The following is a 7,163-nucleotide window of genomic DNA, read 5'->3' as shown; positions in this document are numbered from 1 at the left end:
TATATAACATAACAAAATAAAATAACTTTGAAAGACTTAAGTGCTCAATTCAGTGAGCAATTATTACTTTGTTAGTGATGTAGAAATATGCTTCCCACTTCTAAGCAGAGCAGTGATGGACTAGCAGTGCAAAATTAAGCATACATTTTCAGACATGCCCAATATATAGATGTATTCTATTTGACTCACTTCATTTGTTACAAGGTGAGGCTTCTCTTTGAGGAAAGGGGATAAATGCTGGAGGAGTCATTAGGTAATGACAATGATACATATAAAAGAAGAAAAAGGAGAGACAAGAAGAGCCCCACCAGCTTGAAGCAGCAACTGAATCCATCCTCTGATGAGGGATATTGGGATTGTAGTGTCTGTACCTTTTGAAGCAGCACTGAGGCTTTCAAATGCATGATGTGTGATGTGAGGAAGGGCACTTCCACTAGGAGGCTCTGCAGTGTTCTGGGGCTTGATGTAATCAGCACAGTGTCATCCACAAACAGGAACATCTGGAGGACCTCACTATCTACAGATCCACATATTTTGAAGTTTTTGTGAATACCTCGAGGACCATGGAACCATTGAAGGGGATAGCCATCAAGAAGATTCTGATGCTGTACACATTGGTGAGACAGTGTGGATCTGTGAGGAAAAAGACCCAATAGAATAGCTCAAGTTGCTGTTTTAGGTTTCATGTAGCCCTGGGTAGAATCTGTCTTTATTTGGGGTTGGGTTTCCTGCATTCATCTGAAGACTTCTATACACACTCTTCTTCCAAGCCACTGAACGACCTCATGGATATAATTGCTGAACTGTCTGATCTTTGAAAGGTTATGAATTATGGAGAGGTCCTTTAATTCAGGAGATGGGCAAATGTCCCTACTTTCAAAAAGGGAAGAAGGAAACCTTGACCTGTCTCCCAGTTGGTTGCACAGCAAGTTACCCAGCAATTTGTGCTCCTCTGCCCACAATCAAAGAAAGAGAAAAAAAGATCAATTAGCAAAGGGAAAAAGAGAAAAAGAAACAACTAGCAAAAAGAACAGTCATAAGAAAATCAGGCTAGGATTGAAAAATGTGGATCAGAGTAGCACTCAGCATTTGGAAATGACCACTGGAGATCTGACAGTCATTATTACAGACTTTAAGGAGAAAACCAAGTCATCACCTATATCTGATGCTGCTACTGCAGATCATCATAATCAGACTGGTTCTAGCTCTGATAATACAGAGATAGGAATATCCAGGTTATCTTCACCCAGAGGAGAAACCTCATCATTAAATGGAGAGTCTCATCAAAGTTTACTTTTTTTTTCCAATTTCTTTAGTCACTTCTCTGTAAAATGCAAATACAAATATTTTAGCCAACACATGCCACATTTTCATGACAAACATTTATGCTCAGCCTACAACACGTTTTACATAAAATGTAAGTGCATTAGGATTAATAATTTTGTTGCAATCCACACTAAAGACCATATTTCCAGAATTAGCATTTTGATATCCAAAGTTAAAAGTGCCATGAAAATGTGGTAGAGCATTCGTTATGCAGCGTTATTGGCAATCTTTTTCACTTTTAGTGAATTCTAACACTGAAAACTTGATTTCAATACTATTGGCATCTCCTGAATTAAAATTTTTGTAACATAGTTAAAAAGAAGAAGAAAATAAAGAAAGAAATACAAAATATACCCAAGCATTTGGAATTAGAAACTGCAGTAAGGAATTTATGAATGATCATGGATATTTTTATATTAAAGTACAATCAGGAAATTGAAACATCTTAAAGAAATAGAAAAAATAACCATATAGAATCACCAGTAAACTAAGTCATAGAGTAAGTTAAGAGAGGTTTAAATTCACTTTTCCTCATTTCTTAAAGGTATAGTCATTCAGAAGTCACAGTCTCAGTTATCTGTTCCATAAAATGGAGGCTTGGTCCAGAAATTCAGTTGCTGTTCTTAATTCCCAGTCCCAAGTACATTTGTACACTGCAAGTCTTCTTCAGGAACCTGATTGTCATTGTCTGTCACTGTTTCTCCTCTCCAACTGTCTTCATCTTTGCCTCGGTAACTACTTCTCAACTCTATCACATATTGGCACAAAAGATCTCACTGTCAAAGCTAACACCCATCCTCCCACCTATCTCTACCCTCAGCTCAGACCTTGCTATAGAGTCAGAGCAAGAAGTGAATGTCCCTTAGGAATACAAGTCTCATAATTAATTTGGGATTTCAGATCTTTATGCTGTGGAGAATTCTCAGTCTATCTATATACACAATTACATATAAAATAAGTGAATTCTACTAATTCACTTCCATGTATCCTTCCAATTTTAAAAACCATGATCCAATTATCCTATAAGAAAAAAAAATTAAACATGTCAAACATCTAGTTAATGGTAAAACCAACATTAGATTTGAATTCTTGTTTGCCAAATTACATTGTTAAGTACTTTGCCTATCATGATTTTCTCTAACAAACTCAAAAGGAAAAAAAAAATTAATTACTGTTGGGACTCATATTATTCTTGTCTCCTTACCCACCCAACCTCCTGCCACATTTTTTTCACCTTGAGAGTATATGATGATTCAATAGAAATATGTTCCCTGACTTCCCCTGTTGTTCAGCCCATGACAATTCTCATGGTTACTCTGCTTCCAAATTTTCCACTTTTTAGGACCTAGAGATGCTTTAATAAAATGTTTGATATAAATTAAGAAGCTTTTTCCTCGACCTCTGCTTCTATTTAAAAAAAGTCAAAATCCTTTTGAAAACTACACCCAAGCTGAAGGGACTCTTTTTGGTCAGCATCTATTCAAATCCACAGTTTATGAGGCTCTGTTTACTTTGTCCTTTTACCAGCATAAACCAGATCATATGTTATTTCAAAACAAAATTTATTTCTTTAAGCATAATAGCAAGATAAATACTGAAATGATGTTCCCACCATAAGTACAAGGACACAGTTTCAAGACTGTTATACCGCCAGTGGGAAAGGGAGCACTTCTCTTCCTACAATTCAGGTATTTTAAGAAGAATCCCATCTAGCACATCTCACTAAGGCTTCCCTTTGCTGCTCCACTACAGGGATACTGAATTTTTCTCATTTGTCAGATATATCTACTTTTATTTTTTCTATTTCCTTATTCTTGGCTGAATTGTTTCTACTAGGTTGTCCTCCCCTGAACTCCTCATGTCATTCCCACCTAAAAACATCCATAGCTCATTGGGGAGATATTTTATGACTGGGGTTGTCATTCTAGTTCTTTTGGAAATCTTACCATCAACCTCATTTATTGGGCACAACAGAGGTGTTGTAATGCAGGGATGGGGAACTTATGGCCCCAAGGTCATATGTGGTCCCTAAGTGTGGCTCTTTGACTGAATCCAAACCTCACAGAATAAATCCCTTTAATAAAAAGATTTGTTCCATAAAACTTGGACCAGTCAATAGGCAGCACCCAAGGACCTAGAAGACAACATGTGGCTTCAAGGCCACATGTTTCCCACCCTTGTTTTGAGATCTGTTGTTTTGACAAAATCTTTCCTCTTCATTATGAGCTCTCTCAAATCTGCTTGATATTTAGGTTAGGGCAAAATAATGTATTTTAGTTCCCACTATGCCCTTAAAAGTTAGTGCCAAAGAAATATAAATTATCTTGGAGATAGAATGCTCTCCCTCCTCCACTCTGACTACGGATTTCCTGGCTTTCTTTAAGTCCCAACTGCAGACCAAAAAATTTCTAAGACTATTTCTCTTAAACATAATATATTTTGAATGCATCAGATGTTTTAAGCCCCATGATGGAAGTGTTTTCCTTTTTTTTTTACCATCTCTATTTGCATCATTACACTCTTTTTTTCATTGGTTTTATATCGGCTATTGCTTGTCCTTACTGTCTCCAACTTTGATATAATGTTAATAACCTCAATAATTGCAGCTGAAGTGAGGGATATCTTTCTAGATGGAGGACTTGATTATCTTTTTTTTTATCAAAAAGCAAATTAAAGTGTAATGAAAGCTGATATCAATACAAAAAAAATTCCTAGATTAGAATGCAAAAGCCACAGCTTCTAGTTCCCATTCTGATACTACTATGCTGTTTGACCCTGGGAAAGTTACATAATATCACTTCTAAATGAAAAATTTAGATTATATCTAAGGACTCTTATAATACTATTGTTCTATTACTTTTCTTGAAATATAGCAAGAAATTGGAACAGGAAAGAAAATATCATAAACGTTTGACAAGAAATTAAAGTTTGGTACCCTTAAAATCCTCAACATTGGGAAGGTAGGTGGCCACAGCGGATAGAATGCTAAGCCTAGAGTCAGGAAGACTCATCTTCCTGAGTTCAAATCTGGCCTCAGATCCTTATTAGCTGTGTGACCCAAGGCAAGTCACTTAACCTTCTTTGCCTCAGTTCCTCATCTCTAAAATGAGCTGGAGAAAGAAATGGCAAACCACTCCAATATCTCTACCAAGAAAACTCCAAATGTAGTCACAAAGAGTTGTACTTGACATAATCATTTGGATTTCTATATATTACTAACAAAGCCCAACAGCAAGAGATAGAAAGAGAAATCCCATTTAAAGTTACTGTAGACATTATAAAGTATTTAGGAGTCTACCTAAGGAAACAAACCCAGAAAGTATATGAACAAAATTACAAAACACTTTTCACACAAATAAAGTCAGATCTAAATAATTGGAAAAACATCAATTGCTCATGGGTAGGCCAAGCTAATATGATAAAAATGACAATTCTACCTAAGCTAATTCACTTATTCAGTGCCATACCAATCAAGCTACCAAAATATTACTTTATAGAGCTAGAAAACATAATAACAAGATTCATTTGGAAGAACAAAAGGTCCAGGATATTAAGGGAACTAATGAAAAGAAACGCAGGGAAGGTGGTCTAGCCACACCAGATCTTAAATTGTATTATAAGGCAGCAATTATCAAAACTACTTGGTACCGGCTAAGAAATAGAGTGGTGGATCAGTAGAATAGCTTAGGTATGCAAGACACAGTAGTCACTGACTATAGTAATCTACCATTTGATAAACCCAAAGACCCCAGCTTTTGGGATAAGAACTCACTATTTGACAAAAACTGCTGAGAAAACTGGGAAAGAGTATGGCAGAAACTAGGCATAGACCAAAATCTTACACCATATACCAAAATGAAGGCAAAATAGGTTCATAATTTTGATATAAAGGATGATACTATAAGCAAACTGGGAGAGCAATGAATGGTTTTTTTATCTGTCAGATTTATGGAGAACAGAAGAATTCATGACCAAACAGAAGATAGAGAACACTACAAAATACAAAACGGATAATTTTGATTACATTAAATTGAAAAGGTTTTGCACAAACAAAGCCAATGCAACCAAGATTAGGAGAGAAGTAAAAAACTGGTAAAGAATTTTTACAACCAGTGTCTCTGATAAGGGCCTCACTTCTAAAATATATATAGAATTAAGTCAAATTTATAAGAGTACAAGTCATTCTCCAACTGATAAATGGTCAAAGGATATGAACAGGAAATTCTCAGATGAAGAAATTAAAGCCATCTATAGTCATATGAAAATAATGCTCTAAATCACTATTGATTAGAGAAATGGTAATCAAGACAACTGTGAGGTACCACATCACGCCTATCATATTGACCAACATGACCAAATGGAAAAATGATAACTTTTGGAGATGTGGGAAAATTGGGACACTAATGCATTGTTGGTGGAATTGTGAAATGATCCAACCATTTTGGAAAGCAATTTGGAACTATGACCAAAGGGCTATAAAAATGTGCATACCCTTTGACTCAGCAATATCACTTCTAGGTCTGTATCCCAAAGACATCATACAAATGGAAAAAGGACCCACATGTACAAAAATATTTATAGCAGCTCTTTTTGTGGTGGCAAAGAATTTGAAATTGAGGGGATGCCCATCAATTGGGGAACAGCTAAACAAGTTGTGGTGTGAATGTGATGGAATACTATCATGCTATAATAAATGATGAGCAGGCAGACTTCAGAAAAACCTGAAAAGACTTGTATGGACTGATGCTGAGTGAAGTGAGTAGAACCAGAACATTGCAGATAGTAACAGCCATGCTGTGATATGACTAACTTTGACAGATTCAGCCTTTCTCAGCAATGCAAGGATCTAAGATATCCCCAAGTGCCTCATGATGGCAAATGCTATCCACATCCAAAGAAAGAGCTGTGGAGTTTGAATGTAGATCGAAGCATACTACTTGCTATTTTTTTCTTCTGTTTTGTTTTGTTTCCTCTTTCTGGTGGTTCTTCCAATTGGTTCTAATTCTTCCTTACAATATCACTAATGTGAAAGTATGTTTAGTAAGAACGTATATTTATAGCCTATATCAGATTGCACCATTCAAAGAAAAGAAGAGTTGTATATGACCAAAATGACTGAACAACAACAATAAATACTTTATCTATCTCTAACCTATCTTAATAGGTTTATTGACTATTTTTATCCTTCATAAACCCTACATTCAGCTAAATTAGCACTCTTTCTGTCATTTATACATAATATTTCATTTTTTACCTCCATGACTTTTCACGGATACCCCTTGCCCAAAACAACATACCACTTCACAGCTACTCTGTAGAATCTTTAGAATCAAAATTTAGCTAAAACCCTGTTTGAATAGGAAATATATCCTGATCAGCCCTTACCCAGATACTAATGACCTTCTTACCCAAATGTTTCTTCCAGAATGCTTTGTATCTAAAATTTATGTATTTTGTGCTTGTGTTCATGATTGTGTCATTGACAGAATTTAACCTCATTGATGACAAGGACTATTTTTGTCATTGTTATCTCCAGTGCCTTGGAAGTTCCCTGGAATGATGGAAATAATTATTAAATGTGTGTTGTTGAATGATTTAATCTCACCTATTGTGACCTGATTTCCTAAGTTCTTCATATGAAAAAAAAATGTCATTGGAAGACTGAGGAAAGTATTAAGTTATTCATCCAAAGGTTTTTTTTTAAAGCAGTAGATTTCATCTTTTGTGAACATCCTAAAATATGAAGTACAAAATGCAATAAAAACTTTAAGAGACACATTTTTACAAGAAAGGCACTAAATCACAATGTTGTTATTCACAAAGTTAGATCTTATTAT

At 35.4% G+C, this 7,163-nt stretch overlaps 1 pseudogene; it reads left to right on the top strand.

The window, feature by feature from the left end:
* The first annotated feature begins 211 nt into the window (after positions 1–211).
* On the top strand, positions 212–6,886 carry LOC110197662 (YY1-associated factor 2 pseudogene; annotated as a pseudogene).
* The last annotated feature ends 277 nt before the right edge of the window (positions 6,887–7,163 follow it).

This window comes from Phascolarctos cinereus, unplaced genomic scaffold (genome assembly GCF_003287225.1).
Source record: "Phascolarctos cinereus isolate Bilbo 61053 unplaced genomic scaffold, phaCin_HiC Scaffold_4;HRSCAF=312, whole genome shotgun sequence".
Lineage (NCBI taxonomy): Eukaryota > Metazoa > Chordata > Mammalia > Diprotodontia > Phascolarctidae > Phascolarctos > Phascolarctos cinereus.
The sequence above is the reverse complement of the archived record's forward strand: the minus strand, read 5'-3'. Positions and strand labels throughout refer to the sequence as shown.